The sequence below is a fragment of the Budorcas taxicolor genome, chromosome 5 (assembly GCF_023091745.1).
Source record: "Budorcas taxicolor isolate Tak-1 chromosome 5, Takin1.1, whole genome shotgun sequence".
Classification (NCBI taxonomy): domain Eukaryota; kingdom Metazoa; phylum Chordata; class Mammalia; order Artiodactyla; family Bovidae; genus Budorcas; species Budorcas taxicolor.
Window position 1 is genome coordinate 92,325,102 of NC_068914.1, and position 25,092 is coordinate 92,350,193.

The window sequence follows — 25,092 nt, forward strand, 5'->3', positions numbered from 1 at the left end:
AAGGGGCTTCTTCCCTAGTGGCTCAGCGGTTAAGAATCTGCTACAATGCAGGAGATGCGGGTTCGATCCCTGGGTCGGGAAGATCCCCTGGAGGAGGACATGGAAACCCACTCCAGTATTCTTGCCTGGAGAATCCCCATGGACAGAGGAGCCTGGTGGGCTGCAGTTACAGGGTCACAGAGTCAGACATGACTGAAGTGACAATTCTGCACTTTTACTGCGAAGGCCTGGGTTCAATCCCTGGTAGGAATTAAGATCCCTCAAGCCACAAGTCATCATCAAAAAACAAAAGAGGTACTTGAATTTCTTTGTACTAGCAAGGTTTCTTCAGCAGAAGTTGAACAGGCAGTGCAATATACCTGTGGATTTGTGAAAATTTTACATTTTCATTAGCTGGTTGAATTGCAGGTTTTATTTTCCGTGACAGTATTAAATTGGCTGGGGATCGGGCTGAATATAATTGTTTTATGGCCAAATGTATCCCACTGTAATAAATAATGACCATACATCAGCCTGCCAACTGCCTGATTTGAGTACAAGGCCACAGGAAAATTCTTTGAGTCTACAGATTTGGTGACCAAAGATAAAGGAATGGGACTTTAAACTCTGGTGGCCCCACAGAATGTCCTGGGTCCCACAGCCAGCTTGCTTACTACCGTTTAGAGAATCCTTGAAATCTGTTAGAATTCATATACATAGACCCCAGAACTATATTCTTGGATTGATGAATGGGATGAATAGTTGAGTTCAGATAATCTTCAATGCTCAGTCATGTCCAATTCTTTGTGACCACATGGACTGTAGCCTGCCAAACTCTTCTGTCCATGGGGATTCTCCAGGCAAGAATCCTGGAGTGGGTTGCTATGCCCTCCTTCAGAGGATCTTCCCAACCCAGGGATTGAACCCAGGTCTGATGCATTGCAGGCGGATTCTTTACCAGCTGAGCCACAAGGTAGGTCAAATTATGCCGTGATCAGAAATAGCAATATCTCAGTGCCCTGAAGCAAGTTTTCCTTCTTGTTCCTTCTGGCAAAACCCACCGCCTGATTGGCAACTCAAGGGTATCTCTCTTCCATTCATGCTGATAATAAAGTATGTGACTTTAGAGACCTTTACTCACATTGACCTCACCTCACTTTCTGGTTTTTCAGTAAGCAGTGCTGGCTGTACCATGGAAACAAGCAGCTGCTGTTTTTCCCTCTCTTGGATCTGTTTTCCCTTCTGGAAGTTCAGTTGGACTTTTCTTTGGTCCATCACAAATTTCATGTTTCACATGGGGCTGGCTCTTCTCACTACCACCTACAGTTCAGTCATCAGGGAAAATTGCAAGCAGGGGAAATCTCCTTGTTTCCTCTTTCTTCTAGTATTCCACTAAGCTGTCAGTTATTCTCAACTAGTCGAAGGAGAATAGTATCCTCAGGCAAAGGAGACTCTAAGTGGAAACAGAGGTCTATGGAAGAGGAACACAGTGAGGTGGCATTCTTGGATGCAGATGAACAGGCGAGGGGCAAAGACCAGCTGCAGAAGTGCACTTAGTGTAGTCTCATTAAGGCGGTCCTAGAGGAAATCAATCCTGAAAATTCACTGGAAGGACTGATGCCGGAGAAGGCAATGGCACCCCACTCCGGTACTCTTGCCTGGCAAATCCCATGGATGGAGGAGCCTAGTAGGGTGCTGTCCATGGGGTCGCACAGAGTCGGACACGACTGAGCAACTTCACTTTCACTTTTCACTTTCATGCATTGGGGAAGGAAATGGCAACCCACTCCAGTGTTCTTGCCTGGAGAATCCCAGGAATGGGGGAGCCTGGTGGGCTGCCGTCTCTGGGGTCACACAGAGTCGGACACAACTGAAGTGACTTAGCAGCAGCAGCAGCAGGACTGATGCAGAAGCTGAAGCTCCAATACTTGGGCCACCTGATGGGAAGAGCCAGCTCACTGGAAAAGACCCTGATTTGGGGAAAGACTGAGGGCAAGAGGAGAAGGGAATGACAGAGGGTGAGATAGCTGGATGGCATCACCAACTCACTGGATGTGAGTTTGAGCAAACTCTGGGAGATAGTGAAGGACAGGGAAGCCTGGCATGCTGCAGTCCATGGTGTTGCAGCAGCAGACATGATTGAGCGACTGAACAACAACAACATTAAGCAGGGGGCTACAACTGGAGGCTGGGATCTGGAGGAAGAACTGGAGTTAGGTGCTAAGATCTTGGAGGAGGAAGACCCCCACAAAGGTCCCTCCTCCAACACTGTGATCCTTCCAACCAAGAACAATGTCAGGAGTCTGGAGCAGCCAGGCCTGAGGGCTGGACTGAATGGCAGAAAGTGAGTAACCCCACGAGCCAATGAAGCTGCAGGGCATCAGGGACCCCTAAAATGAAAGTGAAAGTTGCTCAGTTGTGTCTGACTCTTTGCGACCCCATGGACTATACAGTCCATGGAATTCTCTAGGCCAGAATACTGGAGTGGGTAGCCATTCCCTTCTCCAGGGCATCTTCCCAACCCAGGAATCAAACCCAGGTCTCTTGCATTGCAGGCAGATTCTTTACCAGCTAAGCCACAAGGGTAGCCCTAAGACCATTGCTGTAATGCAGGCAATTTGCATCTTGCTGATTTTTCAAGGGATGATTGCTTTAAGTAACCAAATCCATTGAGATCAAATACAATGCAAATGGCAATGGGGGAAAAGGAGTCTGTAGTTATATTAATGATTTCCATGCATTGAATATACAACCAAAATAGGGTTGAAGTCTTTGATATATTTTGGACAATGTCTGTGGATATTCTTGTGTGCAAAGATCAAATAGCCCCCTTGCAAAGGTGGTGATGACCAAGGACACAGGATGACAAGATATCCCGTTGTTTTCCTCTAAGTTCTGGAGGAAAACATGCTCGTTTTATGCCCACCCTGCAGCCAGAGGCTGGATAACAGAAAGAAGAACCAATCCTTTATAGCATCTTCTATGTGCTGAATGCTGTTCAGCATTTCACCTATATTGGCTTATTTAATCCTTACAATGATGCCTTTTTTTTTTTTTTTTTGACCATGCTGCATAGCTTGTGGGATCTCTGTTCCCCAACCAGGGACTGAACACAGGCCATGGCAATGAAAGCACCAAGACCTAACGAGGGCATCAGGGAACTTCCCCAACAAGTGTCTTTAGATATATACTGTTACTATTTCTGTTTAAAAATGAAAAAATTGATCCCAAAATAGTTATGTGACTTGCGAATTAGTGACAGAGACAGGATTCAAACCCAGGCAGTCGAGGTCCAGAGTCTGCACCTCTTGCTTCATATGGGGCAACGGGATGTCTTGTCCTGTGTCCCTGGTCATCACCACCTTTGCAAATGGGTTGAACTACATGCATCTTTTGGAGTGAAAGTGTTAGTCACTCAGTTGTGTTTGACTCTTTGTGACCCCATAGATTCTAGCCCACAAGGCTCCTTTGTCCATGGAATTCTCCAGGCAAGAATACTGGAGTGGGTTGCCATTTCCTTCTCCAGGGGATCTTCTTGACCCAAGGATCGAACCTGGGTCTCCTGCACTGGGGGCAGAATCCTGAGCCACCAGGGAAGCCCTCTTTCGGAGTGGTGCTGTCTAAATGGCAACTCCCTTCCCTAGATTCCTCTATGACATAGCTGACATGGCCTGCAGTCCAGCAAATGCCAGTCAGTGACATGGCTTGGGAGGTCACTGGAGCTTCCGGGATTTGGAGTATTCAGGGAGACGTTGTGGCAGTGTGTCACAGGGCTCTTTGCTCGGTCTCTCTGGATTCTCAGAAGCAGCAGACCACTAGGGCTTGATCTGCATCTGCTATTTTTCCTCCGACAGAAAGTCTCTTTCTACGTATGTACCCGCCTCTCCCCGCATCCAGGTTCTGACATGGAAGCATTTTCAAACGTCGTTACTCCATGTTTCTCAGAATATATGCCTAATCTAGGGTTGGGGCAGCCACAATACAGGTGGAATCCAAAAGTGAGAAAATAGTTAATCAGATGAGAGAAGGAAAGATGGGACTAACGGATCACAAGGGGTTGGTTCAAGTACAGTGGGAGGATTAGGGTGCTGGGAGGCTTGCAGGAGTGAGGGAGGGATGACTCCTGGATGACTGGGGTGGAGGCGTTATTAAGGTTGTGACTCAGGCCGGGAGGCAGAGGACAAGAATCATCTATTGTAAACCGGAGATGCTGTTTACTAACATGGGGGTTTTTCCATAGGCTCTACTGGGACTTGGCTGCCTTAGCGTAGATGGAGTCCCGAATGTACAGAATGAAGGGCGTGGGGACAGGGGATTTTACTCAGCCATGTCCCACCTCTTTGAGGAAGAGAGCAGAGAGCCAAGTATTATAGATGGCGAAACCACCTCTGTTGTTGCCTTTTGATTGTGGTCATTGCCCATGTGTATTTCCTATTTCACAAGTAGTTTTGATTCAATTTCTCTTCCCCTTTTAGACCAGATCTCTTAAATCTGAGAGTAATTGCTCAAGGATGACCTTGCCTAACTTTAAGAATTACTCCTGTTCAAGAAAAAATTTAATCTTACATAAAGAAAACTTGATATGGAGCACATTCATGCTGCCCTGGTCTCCTCTCTTGGGCTTCCCTTTTCTGAAGCTTCATCCACTAACCTGTAGTCTCAGCTTGCATCTCACCCCACTGACCAGATTGTTACTTTTTCTGTAGTGCTGTTTTTATTGCTTCCCAGGCAGCTCAGACAGTAAAGAATCTGTCTGCAGTGCAGGAGACCCAGGTTCGATCTCTGAGTCAGATCCCCTGGAGAAGGGAACGGCAACCCACTCCAGTATCCTTGCCTGGAGAATTTCATGGGCAGGGGAGCCTCGTGAGCTGCAGTCCATGGGGTCGAAAAGTGTCAGACACGACTGAGCGACTATATTTTTCTTAAAAAAAGAAAACCTAAACCGCTTACCATCCCCGAATTCACCAGAGCGGATCACACCCAGACCTGTTAGAACATTCCCCTCCCCACTGTTTATGAAATGCTACCCCAGCTGAGACTCACTGTCCCTGAAGGCCCGGGATCCGTCTCTAATGGTGGCGCTATAGCCCTTTTGTGGGAGGACCTACGATTTGTCCCTAACATTGGCAGCAAGTTCAAGATGCCTCCAGCCACTTTCAGGGTAACTTGGTAAGGTTCTATTTACACAGCTCTCCCTGAGTCTAGCTCCCTCATGAGAAGTTTTGACTCTTTGTAGGCAGGAATGGGGCTTCCCAGGTGGCTCAGTGGTAAAGAGTCTGCCTGCCAGTGCAGGAAACACAGATTCGACTCCTGGGTTTGGAAGATCTCCTGGAGGAGGAAATGGCCACCCGCTCCAGTATTCTTGCCTGAAGAATCCCATAGTCAGAGGAGCCTGGCAGGCTACAACCCATGGGGTCGCAGAGAGTCGGACACGCTTGAGTGACAAACACTTTCACCTACTAGAGGCTCCTCTGATGTTTGAATACGTTGATTTTTTTGGATACCCTCCTTGAACTTAAACTTAAGAGCTTTCTTAATAACTTTCACAAGCGTACAACTTATTTTGTGAATGCAATACTTTTAACTTTTCTAACAAGAAACCTAAATAAGAGATCATTAATGAGCATCATCTCTAAAATATGGGAAATTTTTTAATCTCATTTTTCTACTTATCCTATTCTGGACATAACATGTCCTTTTTTAGTCTTCCTTTTTAAAGTCAAAGATTCTCTCTTGGCTTATTTTTGTTTTCAAGAATTAATTTTTTCTTATCTGCTTTTCTATATTAATAAAAATGAAGAGACTAAATATGGGTTCTATTAAATACATTTGTCCTATTATTAGGTTTAACTAATGATCCACTCCAGCAGGAAACAGCTTTCCCTCCTCTAGATTCTTGCAACTTGTTGCCTAGACAATTTATTTGGCTCTTTTTGCATGCTGCCTATCATTTCTGCACCTGCATAATTTTTTTTTTCCAAGGAGATAATATTTTGAAAGACCTCTTGGTCTTGGATTTAAGCACAAAATAGGCACTCACAAAATATAGGCTGTGAGAATAAACAAATGAAGGAATGAAGTAGTAAGTTTGACAATAAATTTCCTGATAGGTTTCTTAAAATGAGCAAGCGCTTCCTAAAAAGCTATGCAAAGAGGGCTATAGTGACAATGGTGGCAGCACAACTTAGAGGACTTAGCTTTTAAAAAATGCTGGATTTACTTCCAAAAGGCAACAGAGGTGTAAAGATGAACTTGGTGGAATAATTCTGACTCTGCTTATGGGTGTTACAGAATAAAAAGATTCCTGTTGGGCAGACACTCTGTGACTTTCATTTCTTATTCTTTTCACCAAACTGTTAGCCCGCTACAGACACCAATTCAAAGATAACTGACAGGTCAGTTACAAACTTTGCTGAAGCAAGCCTTCAGTGAAAACTCTGTTTTAAACTATGATTATTCTTCCTTTACATTTCTTTGAAGATTGTCTTGGTGGAGTTAAACGTCAGATTATGAAATGTAGATTTAGGACAGCTGATTCAAGGAGTTTGACATAGCCTTCCCTCAGAATCCTGGGGGCACGGGTTTGATCCCTGTGCTGTGCTTAGTGGCTCAGTTGTGTCTGACTCTTTGCAATCCCATGGACTGCAGCCTGCCAGGCTCCTCTGTCCACAGGGCTTCTCCAGGCCAGAATACTGGAGTGGGTTGCCATGCCCTTCTCCAGGGGATTTTCCCAACCCAGGGACTGAATCCAGGTCTCTTGCATTGCAGGCGGATTCTGTACCATCTGAGCCACCAGGAAAGCCCATGAACACTGGAGTGGGTAGCCTATCCCTTCTCCAGGGATCTTCCTGACCCAGGAATTGAAACTGGGTCTCTTGCATTGCAGAATTCTTTACCAGCTGGGTTACCAAGAAAGCCCCAATACCAAAATCCAAGAATGCTCAAGTTCCTTATATGAAATCACTTTATGCAGTCGGCTCTAGAGAATCTGTGGTTGGTTGAATCCGTGGATTGGGAACCCTCAGAGAGCTGTGCTTGAAAACTTTACATTGGTGTGTGCGAGGTATGGGTGCACGGTGTGTAGGAGGTGCAACAAAATGACTTGTGAATGTCTCTCTCCTTCACCTGTTTTGACCAAACTTTATTACTCATTTAATGGAGTCATGACAAAGAGGAGGAATCAAAACACAGGGGGATCACAGAGGCTGTTATGTTTATTGTGCAGAACAGACAGTGATAATCCACTAGAGAAATATTTTCAACAAGCAAGCGATTCAAAGTACAATCATAGACAGCAACTCTACATGAAGAACAAAGTTAGAAGACACTCAAAGAAACAGGGAGAAAGTCAACTGCAGTTCAACGTCTTGATACTTTTCTCCTGGAAACATACCTAACTTCAGAAATGGTAGAAAAGTTAAATGTCCAGTCTTACTTAGCCCGAGACCAACAACAGCAAAGAACAGTCCTATAAAATTTATCTCCCACAAAAATAAACTATATATATAAAAATTTTATGATGTTCTTACTGTTCCATTGGCCACAAGCTTTTTTTCAGTATGAAAAATGAGGTATACTGGGGCTTAAGAGGTAGTAGTGTGTTTTGATTGTACAACGTATAGGAAATAAGAGAGTAACTTCATCAGAGATGGAAATTGCTGGGTGTTCTGAGTTTGGCCAACATGAGCAACTGCTTCAGTTGCTGGCCAGTGAGGTTTCAAAGACCCAACCCAAGATAAGGAGTGGGACTTCCATTTTTATGAGCCACTGTTTATTTGCTTATTAAATGCATAGTTAACAGTACTGGTGGGTTTTAATTCTCTCCATAGCTCCTTTGGTGATTCACAACAGTGAGCCCGTCTCAGAGAGGTACGTGGTCTTTGAAATGACCTCCCTGAAGCGGCTGGAAGAGAGATGGTTTTGAGTTTCATTTGGCATCAGTGCTAAAAGCCAGACTGACACAAGCCGTCATGAGAAGCTACCTCTTGGCCCAGTTGATAATACCATGTTAAAAGTCAGCACACTCATTGGAGAGAAAGGAATAAAAACTCTACATAAGAAGCGCTTAAAATAAATCTGGTTGAGACATATTACAAAAATCACATTTGTGTAAAATACATGAAAATATCTGTCAAGCATTTTTCATAGTCAACTAATCTTCAAAACATATTTTTGATTGCATCATGCAAAAGCTGAGCTTGTTGCATCTCACCTACAAAGCTTCAAGTTTCTTTGAAGGTTGGCTTTATTTTATTTGCAAAAAGTATGTAAAAACGTGTTCCTTTCTATCAAAAAAGCCTTTTACAAAAATAGTTTTGATGAGGGTTAGCTGCAGTCTGAAATATTTCAAACATTGACAAAAATGAAGGCTGCAAGTAACAAGTTCATTCCTTTTGAAGTCTGGAGGTAGGTCTTTGCAAGTCAATTAGTCCATTTCCTTAAACAATTCATGTGAGGTACAAACTTGGAAGGTAATATTTAAACATTACAGTCAAATTTTGTGTGATGTGTAGTGTGATGGAGGAAAGTTATCCTTAAGAACCTAGGAGCGACTTGGTTAAAAACAAAAATTCAAGTTAATGTAGAAAATCTAGCAGAGAAGCTGAAACAAGTATTTGTAAAATTTTAATAAAAAAAAATCCCATAGAAAAATACATAGCCATGCTGAAACACAGTAAGGAGACTGCTTCTTTAACTGTAAATAAGTGGACAAAAAAGAACTGTAGATGATTTGTATCACCTACCCATTGCGTTTTCTTTTCTTGCATTGCTTGTGTATAGCAGCATGTAATAAGTATTAAACTGTAAATTAATTGTAACATTCAGAGGTAGTATTGAGCAGTGGGTTTGTATTGCATCTCTGGCTAAAAGTGCAGTTTGAATGAAGAGGTGGTGAGCTGAGGTCAAGCACCTCATCCAATCATCCTATGTCAAAACGTATTACTTGACGTAACACATAAGCTTCATTTGAGGTAAGTGGTATTTAGGTCTTTCACGGAAACTGATAAACAATGAAGAGAGAGAAAGATAGGAGAGAGAGAGCCTGCTTTTTCTTTTCGTCCTTTAAATTGTAGTATAAACTATGGCAAAAGAAATTTGGATTTCGCTCCTCCCACCTCGTAATCCAGGTTAAATTCCTCATTCATTATTCTGTTGTACCTTTTCATTAAATTACAAAGAGGATAATTTTACTTGTCTAGGTTCCTTAAAAATGCTTTGAGGCTGACAACTGTGATTTATTGCTAAATGGCATTTGGCTCTGTAGGAAGTAGATTCTACCCGGATGAGGGTTCCTGAAAGTAAAAAAAAACAAGGGCTGTGAGTAAATTTATTACTCCTGCAGATATGCAGCGGCATCCATAACTAAAGGAGTTGGCAATCGGAGTTTGCGTACTTCCCTTTTTGAAAAGTGAACATCACCTTTTCTGGTTTGTTAAGCTGGATGAAAGGATACATCAGCATTTCGTCTCATTTAGAAATAAAAGTAAAAATTAAAAAAAATCATCAAGTAAGTGTCTACAAGGTTACATGAAAAAGAGAGAAGTAGTAGCTAGTCCTATCTTTGGTGTTCTACACAGAAGCTTCACTACTGAGCGGGCTGGGTGGCGTCTGAGGTGGCCAGTGTTTCCCACCACGCCTGGCCTGGAGGAATGCCCAGTGTCACGTAGGTGACACGTTTCTCGTTTGGTTGCAGTGCAGTGATTGACTAAACCCGATTCAGAGGTTATTTTCTCGTCCACCCACTCCTGCTTATCAGATCCACAAACTATTAGTAGGTTAAGGAAAAAGAAAACAGTAATTAAAAGTTGCATTGTTAAAACTGTGTCCCCTGTGTTTACAGCAGTTTTCACTAAACCTGGGACCGTGAAGGGATTACAAAGAAGGTGATTAATATAGTCCTTTTTAAGGTTACGTGACTTCTCCCACCCCCACCCCCGTCCCGCCCCCACCCCACCCCCCCCACCCCCGACCCCAGATGAAAGTGGAAAGACCATGGCGACAGAGAGTAAGTGGTCACTGCAGTGTCTTCTCCCTTCAAAAGATTCAACTGCTGCTGAGGTAGAAATTGAATGCTGGCGCCCCCTAATCCTCTTCCGCAGACTCTTGTGAGGATGTCTCTTCAGTTTCCTCCTGGAACACACAAAGGGCACAGCCATTACACTGTGGGGCCTGCTCTGACAAACGGTTCAGAAGTGACCTGTTTCTACAGCACATTATGCTGGCTTCAAAAGAGGATGCGGATGACTGGCGAGCCCCTCGTTCCCAGGGCTTCTTAAACCATAATTGAGGAATCAAGGTGTTGTTTTTTCCCAGAGCCGTCATTAGCCACTGTTGACTTAAGGCTTGACATCATGGCGGCTGCTCAGCAGATTCAATTGTCTGCCATCCAGAGAATGTCAGGCCCGCGTGAGCTTACCCACCAATGAGAGGGAAAAAAGACAAGGATAAATTTTTTCCCGATAGCTCACCAGTCATCAGTTTTAAAAACTAGCAAATCAAGTGAAGGGGATCCATTCCTGAGGCACAAAGGAAATGTGTCCTGCAGATATTGGTAATCATAGCTGATGCTCTTAGGGTGCTTACTTGACGCTTTTAGGGACTGGCTGGTGGTATTCCCATTCTACAGGTGAGAAAAATCAAGGCACAAGAACTCATATACCCAAAGCTGCAGGGCCAGGACAGCCAGGCTTTGGGCAGAGTGAGATGGGTGTTGGCACTCCTGTGTGACCAAGATGCCACCACCACAGTGAGGGAGGCAGCATGAAGGCAGAGCCTGAGAAACGGCTGCAAGAGCTGAGGATTCACTTCCTTTCCAAATGGATTTCCTCCTTGTATTTATTAAAGCACATTGTAAGACAATGGCCACAGTCTGCCATTAACAGCTCAATCTCAATACTAAATCCACACCAACCAAGCATTTAATGGTGGGCTAACCAAACAGAGAAAATCTAATATATATGTTTTCGCAGGGCCTTCTCTTCATAAATCTAATTCCCCCTTCTCTTTCCCTTTTTTGATTCCTTATGGCTCTGGAATTTGTTGGAGTTTCTGCAAGCCGGCTTGAGCTGTAAAGTTCTCTTTCCTTTTGCTTATTTAACAAATGTGCAGCACCTTTCAGGACATGGGTGGTAAAGCGGAGACAATAAACATTTCTGATAAAAGCGTCCTTAGTGACAGGATGATTTTTATCAAATGCTGTACACTGTCTCATAAGACGGCATGTGAAAAAGATCTGGGAGAAGAAGCAAACATTTACTCCTGCAGCAAACTTTAGGAATGGCCAGCTTCAAACAGCTTATAACAGTCTTCATACTTTAATAGATTTGATTTTCCACATGGCTTCATTTTGTCTGGGTGGCTAACTGACACAATTTATACCTCTCTTCCTTTCCCAGGTCACTACAGTACACCATTCAGTAACGCATGCCTTAAAGCTTGTCTGCATTATATGACCAAACTTCCATTCATTAGTGTTTGAAGCACTTCAGCTGTGAAGGAACTCCTAAATGCTACCATGTGTGACGCTTTTGCGTAAAAGCAGCAAAAGGGAGGGGGGGAAAAAAGCCCACATGAACGGGCACTCACAGGCCCACACAAATGTACACGCACTCACTCACTGTATCCTGAGCTTTAATAGGCCACTGCTTATTGCAAACCCTTTGCAAAAGGTTTCAAACATTCTCTTCCCCCTACCCAAGACTGAGGGAGCTGTAAATCCTGGGAATAAACACACATACAAATGAATGGATTATAGCTTAAAAAATATAACCACTGCAGCATCAAGTCATGAGATTTCACACTGGTTTTGTTTAGTCTGCTTTGGGTTATGTAGGAAACGTGGAACGTTTGCAGCCACCTCCCCTCTGCTCCCAACACCCAAACTGGGCTTCACATATTTAAGCAGCAGGTTTATACCTCTTGATAGGCAACAGGCCAGGATCCTGAGATTCTCCATGTATGGAGTCCTGGCCACAAAGGAAGATGGAAGGGGATCAAAGCCACGGACGGATGCAAGAGAGCTGAGCTAATGTTCAGCCGCCCTTTGACCTTGTCTTTACACTTAATATTTAAATTTCAGAAAGTCACTTAAGTTGTTCGGCAGATACACTCTTCAACCATCCCCAAAGGACTCCTTATTAGGACAGGAGGTATGGACTTAGGCGACTACCCTGAAACAGACTACGGCGTACAAGGTGGCAGATAGATTTGATTGCTTCTTCCCCTGGTTAACAAATTAACAGAAGGCTGTCAAGTTGAAGGCCCCTGGGGCCCCAGATCAAGCTGTAACTATTCCATTCCTAACTGATCAATTTTTCTAGACTATCTGGAAAAAGGTCTTCCAAATCCAGAAGGAAACCGAATTTTCAGGCCATGAACTTACAAAGATCTTGCAGTAGATGGGATGTGATCAGCTTTTCAAAACATTCCCAGAAACTTTGCTTGATTTGAGCTCTTGTAGCTCCTGATATGGAAGTGGTTTATTTAAATCCCTTAGACACAATTTAGCCGAAAATGACGGTCCCTCATTCTCATATTGTTTCCTTTATTTAAATGGTTCTTAATACAACATGGAGAGTTGTTTTATTTCCACGGACACTGAAATGCCTCTGCTAGGACTGGGTTTCTAACCAGGATGTCAGAGGGTGGGAGCCTCACTCGGTCAACCTCGGGAGGTCATATAGCTCTCACATGCTCAGGATGAAGGTTCTCACAAGTGTCTGGTTTGTGGAGAGTTTTCTCTTCTTGGCATAGCCCTGACTGGCCAACCTCTAAAGGATGACATGGCTGCCAAGGGGATCATGTTGGAGGTGCATGTGAGAGGTGGCAGCTCTCACCTCTGCAAACGCCGGTTCTCACCCTTCCAGTAACTTGGCCTTTTGCTGTGACAGAAAGTATGTGTGTAATTAAGAGAAGAAAAATCTTCAAATTTTTTTTTGTTGTTGTTCCACAGTTCATTGACTCAACTGGGGCAGGTGATTCAACAGCAGATTGCAAAGTAAGGCTGGGAGAGAAGAGTTCTTGCTTTTCTTCTCAGGAACCATCTGTATGTCGTGGATGCATAATGATGGAGTCAGAAGACTTCCCCGGTGGCACTGTGGATAAGAATCTGCCTGCCAATACAGGGTACATGGGTTCAATCCCTGGTCTAGGGAGATTCCACATGCTTCGGAGCAAGTAAATCACAACTACTGAGCCCAAGCTCTAGAGTCACAACTCCTGAGCCTGTGTGCCGCAACTACTGAAGCCTGTGTGTCTTAGAGCCTGTGTTCTGCAACAAGAGAAGCCACCACAATGAGAAGCCCTCGTGCTGCAACTGGAGGAGCCCATGCTTGCCACAAGTAGGGAAAGCCTGAGCTAAGCAACGGACACCCAGTATAGCGCCCGCCCCCCAAAAAAGGATGGTGTCAGAAAATCCATGTTCAGCTGCTGACCAGACTTCACACAGGGCCCTTCTGAGGTGCAAAGAATGGACTGACAGGAACCAGTGATAAAAGGAAGATGCATCTGGTCCTGACATCCCCTAGGAATCTTATTTTCATAGCAGAGTAGATGGTAGGAAACCCCTGAGATTCAATCCTCCTAAGTAACTTAAAAGACTGCCATTTGCTGTAGGCAATAGATTGGAACTTGAGCTATTTACTTAAATTGCTTCATGTTTGCTGCATATGGCCAAAGGATCTTTGAGCTTGGGTAGCCCCCCAACGGCAGCTCTGAGGCAATACTGAGTCGTTGAAAGACTGTCGCCAAGCACTCTCCACATCTCATTAGGGGCTAGTTGGCGAGGTGGGAAAGCCAGGCAGCCGCAGTCTGGTCAAGGAGGCTTACTGTTGGAATGGCGCTTCAGGAATGTAGGATAAAAGGACTTTTCAAAGTGAAAGTGCACAGTGACATTTTTATGAGCACCAGCCACTAAGGCCTCTAAACACTGAACAGCCCCCAGCCATCCACTCAGTTACCTTACAAAGACCACTGAGGCTGCACCGCACGGGGGTGAAACACGTGGATTTTTTTGGCAGAAAACTGAAGAGAGGGAAAAGAAAGTACGCAGAGTTGGAGAACTATATTTTTATTATGACTGCTGGAAAAATTGCACTCATTTTGCCTAAAGTTTTTCTTTTGTTCCCCCCAAACGGAATTTAATAAGTGTAACTCTTTCATTGCTTTCATTACGCTTGGGGGAAAAAACCCACTAAAACCTAGAAAGACAGTTCTCACCTTTCCCCATTCTTTTGATTTTGTTCAGCATGATGCATTTAGCATATACCCTTGGATGCACTTTTGCTCACTGATTCAAAAGGAGGAAGAAGACATCCCAATATACATCCTGATCCCCTCATGCTGGATGGAATTTTTCAATGTCTTAGGTGTTTAACCATAGGTCTTACCACCACAGGCAAGGGTGAGGGTGTGCACTGGAGGAAGGTTTAAGGCAAGAGCTGAAGCTCTGGGTTTAATTTTCAGATGCAGACTAAACAGAAGATCTGCAGTGGAAAGGAGGCCAGCAAATTTTCAATGGAACCGAGAAATGGAAATACTCTCCCTGCAAATTATAGGGGTGCTGACACCATCATGCCCCTCTTTGTGTGTAGGAAGGAGGGCTAGTCACAGAAGTCCATGTTGCCTTTATGTCGCCTTTAATAAATACTTATTTTTCCCACCTTGGTTGCAAAGAACTCTGTGACTCTCTTATTAGAAAGTGCTGCAGGCTACAAATGCACCTGTAATTTAAGCTATCTTGCTAGTAAACCAAACAATACCTTGTCTTCTAGAAAGAGTAGTTATGGTTTAGTGACATTCTTTTTGTCATCTTAGTATGTTCAGTTCCTTAAGGACTTGGAATGACACACGCAAGAGTTTTTCATGTTCATGAATATCTCAAGCCAGTCCCGCTAGAACAAAAATTATGGGTTCCCCTCCTCTGTAGCAGAGACCAGAAACCAAGTTTTCAAGTTCCATCTGCAGCTAAGTGACCCACGAGACCACAAATCAGACATTTTCTATTTCTTGGTCAGATATTTTAATTTAAAATGGATTGGGGCTGTTTAACTTCATGGAAAGTGATTATTTCCTTCAACTAGGAAAATTTTATATCACATTTTTAAAAAAACATGTTCAATGGAACCTATATAAGCCCTATGATCTGGCAAGTGCAAGGCATTCTGGTGGAAATGTTTTTCAAAAGGAGGCTTCGGAAGTTGGGATATTTATGGTACCTTATCTTTTTATTAATTTTAGTCTTATGTATGTAAAAATATACAAGTGTCTACCTTGCATGTGTTACCATCAACTTAATAAAAGTCAGTTTTAAGATCTTATTGTGTGTTCAGGTGCTAGGTCGTGTCTGCCTCTTTTCAACCCTATGGACTGTAGCCCCCCAGGCTCCTCTGTCCATGAGGTTTCTCAGGCAAGAATACTGGAGTGGGTTGTCATTTCCTTCTCCAGGGAATCTTCCCGACTCACGGATTGACCCATCTCCGGCATTGCAGGCAGATTCTTTACCACTGAGCCACCGGGGGAGCCCTTTGAAGGTCTTACTGGAGGATGTTTACGGTAAAGAAGGTTGATCCTAGATATCAATAACCATGGGCACCAGCCCTAGCATTAACGTGTATATAACTTGTGCCTTTTTCGCACTGTGTTACACAATAATGATAATACCCATCAGCAGGGTGTGAGAAAAAAATGTGACAACAAAATGGGAAAATTTTGAAAAAAAGAGTAAAAATTCTGTAAGACTACAGTGTGGAGCTATGATGATTAACTATAGCTACTCATTTTGTGTTTATTTCTTTATCTGTGGTTCAATGATAGATAGCTGTGAAAGATAGGGAAAAAAACCTGTTACTAAAGAATGCCTCCCAAAGAAAACAAAATATGACATCTTAGATTTGTAATACACTCCTGTTTGGCTTGTGCATGCCTCTGATCAGAGTTTCATCCCTGAAAATACTGTAAACAGAGGTAACATTCATCTCTGGGATACTACGAACTCTTTTCTGGGATGGAAGACTATTTAAAAATATCTTCAGAAGGGAATCACATTTTTCAGATAGACAGTTCATTTTATATATAAACTAAATGCAAATTTGGGGGGCTTCCCTTGTGGTTCAGCTGGTAAAAATCCGCCTGCAATGGAGGAGACCCCGGTTTGAGTCCTGGGTCGGGAAGATCCCCTGGAGAAGGGAAAGGCTACCCACTCCAGTATTCTGGCCTAGAGAATTCCATGGACTGTATAGTCCATGGAATTGCAAGAGTCGGACACGACTGAGCGACTTGCACACTCATTAACTGCAGATTTCAGGATCCTGTAAGTCATGATTTCTGAGGATCACAAGCTTCATCAGTTTTCCATGCATGCCTCCCAAGTTGCTTCAGTTGTGCCCGGCTCTTTGCGCCCCTATGGACTGTAGCCCTCCAGGCTCCTGTGTCCGGCAGTTTCTAATTTTTACTGAAGAAATGTCATGTTTAAAAAATAGTTAAAGATGAAGCAGAAAGATTTTTATATGAAGGAACCACTCAGGAAAAGGAAATTCATTTCAACATTTCCAAAACTATTGAGGAATGTTCTTCTTTTTACAAATGGATAGATTAAAGGTTGCTTAATGGTTTTATTCTGGATGTGTTTATTGATGGCTCAGATTAGCAGAAACATTTTCTCTCCGTTTTCTATGTATATAAAATTGTTCATAATTTGTATTTGTTGCCAGGAAATAGAACATTTCTGAGTTTTAATCATTATTGCACCAAACATTGTTTATTATCCTGAGACAAAGACTTTTGAAGATGATTATGAAAATATCAATAAAACAGTAAGTTAAATAATTCTTCAATAGAAACATTTCCGTGTCCAGCAAACATTCCCTCAAAGTTAAAAAAGTTTCTTGGACAAACCAACATATTTCTATTCAAACATTAAGGATTTCCTTAGAAAGACAGTGTTTTAAAGCCAGTTACTATTTATTCATATTAATTTGGGTTTGGATAATAAGAAGAAATCTTACATATTGAATAAATAATAGCTTTTTATACAACTCACATCAAAATGCATAGGAAAAGCACTCTGCAATATGCAAAGGAAAGCAGACAGACATGGCCATTTTATTTTTAGCCTAATCCACAGGCTTTACCACATAGTTAGAGGCAATCATATTAAAAAAAAAAAACAACCAAAAAACCTCTTATAGGAAATCTGTCAAGTTCAGAAACACTATATTTTGCCTTTTGGAGTCTTATGTCATGCCCCAAACTGAGTAATGTTCTTTCACTTCCGTTAGATGTTTATGTCATCTCTGTAAGACATCCCATGCCAAGAAACAGCTGACTTCATCTCGCCAATATTCCTTTATTAAAACTAAGCTAATGACTTCATATGTTTACAGTTGATGATCATTTTGATATGCTTCCTCTGCCCTACCCATGTGCTGTATCTCCTTGAGCTACTTTATTGTAAGAGTTAAATGATGCCTTCTACTTGGATCTTTTCTTTTTCCTTGACCTTTGCAATATCAGAGGTCAGAGGTTAAATCAAAAATGTATTTCCTATACACAAAACAGTCCCACTCAAGGTGGGCTTTGATATCATTCTTTATGTTTTGCCAGTTGGTACCAAACATTTACTACTGGCCCACAAACTGTTTTACCAGCTTGAAAGAGCATAAGTTGGAAAACAAATAAATCAGTACTCTTTATGACTTAAGCAGCATAAATCACTACTCTCCCTGAGTGAGTAGAGAGTGACTCTTTTTTGCAAGTCTGATTTATGATGAACTATTTACTGCACTGGCCAAGATACCACGTAAAAGATGAGTGTTAGAGAACTCTCCCTTTTTCTTCCTTCCTCCTTTGTATGTCTAGACTAAAAGCCCCCAGTAAAAATGCCTTCTTTGAGAACAAGATGCTGACTGCAATTCATCAACCTGCTTGTCCCAAAGTGAAATCTCTCATTTTGCTCCAAACAATGTTTAGGTTGTCTGAAATATAAACATCCTTAAAACTCCCTTGAAGTCTCTGTAAAAGCATTCAACTTCTTTTTTCTTTTTTTTTTTAAGGGGGGGGGGAAATCCCATGATAACCAAGGCTTAGATTTCTTTGCCCCAACACACACCACCCACAAATGATGTTACTCGCAGGTAAAAGCTCTATTTCGAAACAGAAAGCTTTGTTTCCAGTCTCTTAGAAACTGAAAACTTTCCAGTTCTCTCACTGGAAAGCTGAAAAGGAGCAGGTTTCTACCTGTCTTAATTGCGAGAGGTGTAGCTTACCAGGGCACTACAACAATGAGGAAACTGGGTTGAAAGGAAGGAGAACTTGGATTGTTTAAAGCTGTTTATACCTTCTGAGTAGGGCTCACGTGAGAAAAAAAATATCTGAATTATATATAAGGACTCACTTCTAATTTCAGTTTAAAAATCTTAAAAGGCGGAAATCAAGAAACAGTAAGATAGCTAATAAATCAACAAAATCTTTTTAGAATTCTGAGATGGAGTGAGATTTTTTTTCTTATGAAAATTAACACTTGAGAAACAAAGCCCCCTCTAGCAATAATAATAATCCTATATCTTATAAGGTTTCTTTTAGAAAAAGGACAATAGCAGCAACAAAACCTACCAATTTCCTACTCAAATTGAGAATGTAATCCATGTGGCTGAGAAATCGACTGCTTTTTTAGCAATCAATGGCTAAAAAACTAGGACATTAGCTAACTTCTTACTTTTTTACTTTAAATGAAAATATAGAATTCTCTAGTAAGCTTAGTTTTCACTGGTTTTGGAACTTATAAATTTAATATTAAATATTAGAGATCTTCCCTTTTAGATTTTTAAGGTTATTAACTTTCCCATCAGGGTTACGTGACACACACTTGAGGTTTGCAGCTGATGGCACCTGGTGGACTTCCCAAGCACACCTCTGCAGAATGGTTTTCCTTAAATTTTTATTCCTCTCTTGATGTATGTACTTATATACACATATGCACATCTAAATTCTGAGATTTAGCCTAATTCTGAATTTTGCTCCTTAGAATGAATTATGACTTTCTTTAATCCATTTTCAAAAAGTTGCATCCCCAAAGTTGTGAGGAAATTTAAGAAGAAGCAACAGTTAGAATCAGACACGAACAATGGACTGGTTCAAAATTGGGAAGGAGTACAACAAGGCTGTATATTGTTAGCCTGTTTATTTAACTTGAAACAGAGTACATCATGTGAAATGCCGGACTGGATGAATAACAAGCTGGAATCAAGATTGCCAGGAGAAATATCAACAACCTCAAATATGCAGATAATACTACTCTAATGGTAGAAAGCGAAGAGGAACTAAAGAGCCTCTTGATGACAGTGAAAGAAGAGAGTGAAAAAGCTTAAAACTCAACATGAAAAAAACTAAGATTATGGCATTTGGTCCCATCACTTTATGGCAAATAGGGAAAAAGCAGAAATAGTGACATTTGTTTCTTGGGCTCCAAACTCACTGCGGACGGTAACTACAGCCAGGAAATTAAAAGACATTTGCTCTTTGGAAGAAAAGCTATGACAAACCTAGTCCGCATATTAAAAAACAGAGACATCACTTTTCTGCCAAAGGTCCATCGAGTCAAAGTCATGGTTTTTCCACTAGTCACGCATGTATGTGAGAGCTGGACCATAAGGAAGGCTGAGCGCCGAAGAACTGATGCTTCCGAACTGTGGCTTAAGAAGACTCTTGAGAGTCCCTTAAACTGAAAGAAGATCAAACCAGTCAATCCTAAAAGAAATCAACCCTGAATATTCATTGGAAGGACTGATGCTGAAGCTTAAGCTCCAATACTTTGGCTATGTAATGTGAAGGGCTGACTCATGCTGGGAAAAAGTGAGGGCAGGAGGAGAAGGGGGTGACAGCAGATGAGATGGTTGGATGGCATCACCAACTCAATGGACCTGAGTTTGAACAAACTCCAGGAGATAGTGAAGGACAGAGAAGCCTGCCGTGCTGCAGTCCATGGGGTCGCAAAGACTTGGACATGACTTAGTGACTGAACAATGACAACAAGCATTTTGACGGCATTAGGATACTTTAGAAGAGAGTCTTTGTAACTCCATACACATGGAATTACACACAAGCCAAGTGCTTTAGTCCTAATGATAGTATGTAGAAATCACCATAAAATTTTCCCTTTGTTAAAAAATCCTTTATTTTAAAAAGATGCAGTAAAAACACTTGAGGTAAAAAAAAAAAGATAGTAGTTTTGAACTAACTAGACCTTGGATATTTTTGAGAACACAAATCCCTAGAAATGAAAAGCCAAGCATCCAAAAATAAGTCAGAATGTAATACTATTCCCTGGAATTTATACAACTCTTAAAATGTCCTTTGGAGCACGTGAAGATGCACCGTTATTTTCCCAGTTCATGGATATATAGGGAATAGAAAGATTAATTCATCCATTGACAGGGCCAGAAAAACCTAGGCCGCCTTATACACTGCTGAGTTCTTTTCTTGGATGTAAAATATTTAATTGTGCTAAAATTTTTGCCACCTCAAAACAGGATCTGAATGTAACCCCTTGAAGTAGTGTTGATAGAAAGGATACGAGCCTGAATTAATCCAGACTGCCACATGGAAAAGCCATCCAGGAGGGTATTTTGACAGAAACAGATGGAAAAGAAAGAGATTCTTTCGAATGTGGTATGAAATTTACATTATCCTCCACAAACTTCCGTGTAGTCCCCATGTTTATATAATTCATCACTGTATCCTTAAGACAATATAGATTAGGAAGCCCAATGAGCTCATGTTCTTTTATTCTGAGTCTAAACTCTCTTTTCAAGGGCAAATCTGGAGCATGGTCTGCAAGACAGCAAGTTTGATCAGTGAGGACCAACCCCATCCATTTGTGATTTCTTTGATATTTCTGATTCTCTTGGGACAAAAATGTCTGATGTCACTTACATTATTTCTTGGTGTATTATTGCCCAATTTGTAATCAGTTTTAGCCATGTGGATAACCTCCACCAGTGATTTACCTGTCTCTGCCTCTTTACTTTTGAATATGCTGTTCATCTCATCTAAAACATCTATTCCTAAAGAATAATCTATGTCTTCATTTTCCCTTCTGTAACTAAACAATAACAAGATTAAAACTCTTTCTGAGGATCATCCCCTTAGGCAACACAGGGAATCCCACTCACGCATCTATATCACGCTGTGCCTCATAGACTCTCACTGTGCCTTCATTTGCTCAACAAATGTTCAAATGTCTTCTCAAGTGTGTTCACTGAGTATCTTCATCCATGGCTCTCCGTTACTTACTTGAGGAGTTCATAAAATACTAATGCGTGGGTTTCCAGACTAAATAATCAGTATCACTGAAGGGTGAGGCCAGTGGTATGCAGGTAAAAGTTCAACAACTTGCTCTCCAGTAAAATAAAGTCCTGACTTGTAGTATATATCAATTTCCATGGTGTAACTACTCCCACCAAAATGGATTTCAAGTCACCTACTTGACATCACTAAATATAGAATCTGGAAGAGACACAATTGCCTCACAAGGGCTGGCTCCAGCATACACCACTGGGTAGGGTTCAGGATGTACACACATTTACAGTTGTCTGTCCTTCAGTATCCGAGGTGGGCTGATTCCGGGATTTGCCTTAGATACTCAAGTCCTATAGTTGGTCCTCACTCCATATCCATGTTTTTGCATCCACCAATTAAACCAACTATGGATCCAGTGGTACTGTAGCAGTTAGTGAAAAAAAAAAATCCCCGTTTAAGTTGACCATCACAGTTCAAACCCATGTTGTTCAAGGGTCAACTACGTATATTAATATATACAACTGGATATACATAATTATATTAATAGTATCTGTAGGTGATTCCAATATGCAGCCAAGGCTAAGAACCTCTGAACTAGATTACACATTTCTCATATGCAGTGACTGTGTTTTTGTTTGCCTTATCTTCCCTACAACCCCAAAAATAGACACTGAATCAAAGCTTTAACAGACCACCTTAGATTATTAACCTGTCATTCACAGCCCATGATGTAACAGTGAACACAGCAATATACTTTGACCCCAATGCACAGAATTATAAATTAATTTTCTCTTGATTTCCCTACTAATGAAGGATGAGAGGGTAATATATTTGGGATCTCCTACTTTAAAATGTCAAGCTTTTGTTTATATTTTGCTCTGTTTAATATTGCTTAGAAACATCGTGTGCTTATTTTTAGTGTCTCCTACCACTCTTCGCTTTTAGGAAAGGGAACAGCTGTGATTACGATTTTTTTTTTCATGGAAACTCTGTTTTTATTTTAAAGCACGTGTGTAATTATTCAGATACATTTTTCCTGTATGCTTATATTGGTTTAGAAGCTTCAATTCTCTTTCAAGCTGCATTTGCAAAGAACAGCAGATACAGGAGATTGCCTTTCCCATGCAAACCAACACTGTCCCAAGAGAACAGGGTGAGAGGTACAGTTTTAGAGAACTCTAGGGAAAAGATCCTACAGATAAATTATATGAAAGATCAACAAAGAACGTGGTAACCTGTGATACTGCTTAATAACTTACTTCGGTAGGTTCTGTATGATACACCTAAGTCTCCTGTGCATCTCTTTCAACCCCAAAAGGGAAAACAGCAAGACATTTTTATATTTTAATTTATTATTCAAGACATACTTTCTCAATAAACATGATTCTTATGCTTCTAAGTACAGATTATAATTGGGACAAGGAACTCCAGGCATATGGAACAAGAGAAGTAAAGACGGTTCCTAATTTTGATGCTGCCAAAGACTTCAGAGACTCACTCTGCTAAGATCAGAGAGTTCATCAATAGCAAAATTAATATAAAAATTTCTCAATTTCCAGGCCTTCTTTGGGGGAAATAAGTCAATGAACAGATATGTTTCTAGTCATGGATCATGATATACTTTGCAGCTAGTAAGTCCTGTATGGAGTCAATGGGATGTGGATCGTTAGATGGAAAGGGCAAAATCTGATGTTTAAGTATGGGCGAAACACCTCAGAAGATTAAGTATTTGTTTTATATAAGGCACTAAAAGGGTTTATTTTTAGAAGTATTTTTATTTGCTTTGTATACTTTAGGTCTTGATGTCTTTCAGAATTTTTGAAAACCTCAGACTATATATTCTTGACTATGTCTGAAGGATACAACCAGTTTTCAAGAACACTACAATGCTGACATAATCAAAACTAGAGAAAGACTAAATAAAGGTTATTTGGGGTCATTTTTTTTGGTCTTACTTTTTACATTAATTGGGAGAAAAAAATCACAATGACTCTCTCTTACCTGAGCAGGCTTCTTCTGAACAACTTGTTGTGGCTAAGAAAGAAAAAAAAAAGAATTGTTATAATTTAAAAGGAAACACACACAATGAGAATAATTAAGTACACCTGTTTTAAATATTGACACTTATTTGCGAAGATGAAAGTTTCTTCAAAGTTCAAATGGTTTCTTTCAGGTTAAAGGATGTTTAAAACAATTCCCAACTAAGGTCTGTAATACATAGCAGTTACATCAAAATAAACTTGCTATTCTATTCACTTTGTTTTAACTAGCATATCACAAAACTTAGGAAGTGAAAGGGCTTAATTTGTTACAATTTTGTTTTAAAAAACTCAGCTTTCTTGAGATATAATTTATATACCATAAAAGTCACCCATATGAAGTGTATACATCTAAGCTTTTTAGTATAGTCTGAAGGTAGTACAAGTATCACCACTATCCAATTTTAGAAGATTTCAGCTCTTGGGAAAGAGACCTATCCATTATCACCCACTCCCGTTCCCTCTTCCCTCTCTAGCCAGCCTCCAGTCCCCAGCCAATTACTAATCTGTCCCTACACGTGTGTTGTGTGTTCAGTCATGTCTGACTCTTGCTGCAACCCTATAGACTGTAGCTCACCAGGCTCTTCTGTCCATGGGATTTCCCAGGCAAGAATACAGGAGTAGGTTGCCATTTCCTTTTCCAGGGCATCTTCCTGACCCAGGGAAGGAACCTGCATCTCTGCAGTGGCAGGCGGATTCTTTATCATTAGTGCCACCTGTAACTTTGCCTATTCTGGACATGTCACGTAAATATACAGTCTTTTGTATCTTTTGTAATCATATAATATATGGTCTTCTTTCACTTACAAGGTTTTCTAGGATTATTCATGCTATAGCATGTGTCAGTAATGCATTCCTTTTTAATAATTTTATTTATTTACCTATCTTTTGGTGGTGTAGCATGTGGGATCTCAGTTCCCTGTGCCCCCTGCACCAGAATCATGGAGTCTTAACCACTGGTCCACCAGGGAAGCCCCAGTAATTCACTGCTTTTTATTAACAAATAATATTCCCTTGTATGGATATATTTTGTTTACATATCCATCAGTTCATGGACATCTGGGTTGTTTCCAACTTTTGGCTAACATGAATGATGCTACTATGAACATTCATGTATGAGTTTTCGTGTGTACAAGTTTTTATTTCGCTTAGGTATACAGCTAGGAGTGGCATTTCTGGATGATAGAGGTTAACTGTTAAACTTTTTAAAGAGCTGTCAGATAGTTTTCCAAAGCAGCCTCATCATTTTATAGTCTCACCAGCAATGTAGGAGGATTCCAATTGCTCCAAATACATGCCCACACTTGCTACTGTCTTTTTACATCCTGCTGGTGTGAAGGTGAATGTCATTGTGGTTCTGATTTGAATATTCCTAAATATCAATCACCTCAGATATGCAGATGACACCACCCTTATGGCAGAAAGTGAAGGGGAACTAAAAAGCCTCTTCATGAAGGTGAAAGAGGAGAGTGAAAAAGTTGGCTTAAAGCTCAACATTCAGAAAACGAAGATCATGGCATCTGGTCCCATCACTTCATGGGAAATAGACGGGGAAACAGTAGAAACACTGTCAGACTTTATTTTTTGGGCTCCAAAATCACTGTAGATGGTGACTGCAGCCATGAAATTAAAAGACGCTTACTCCTTGGAAGAAAAGTTATGACCAACCTAGAGAGCATATTCAAAAGCAGAGACATTACTTTGCCGACTAAGGTCCATCTAATCAAAGCTATGGTTTTTCCAGTGGTCATGTATGGATGTGAGAGCTGGACTGTGAAGG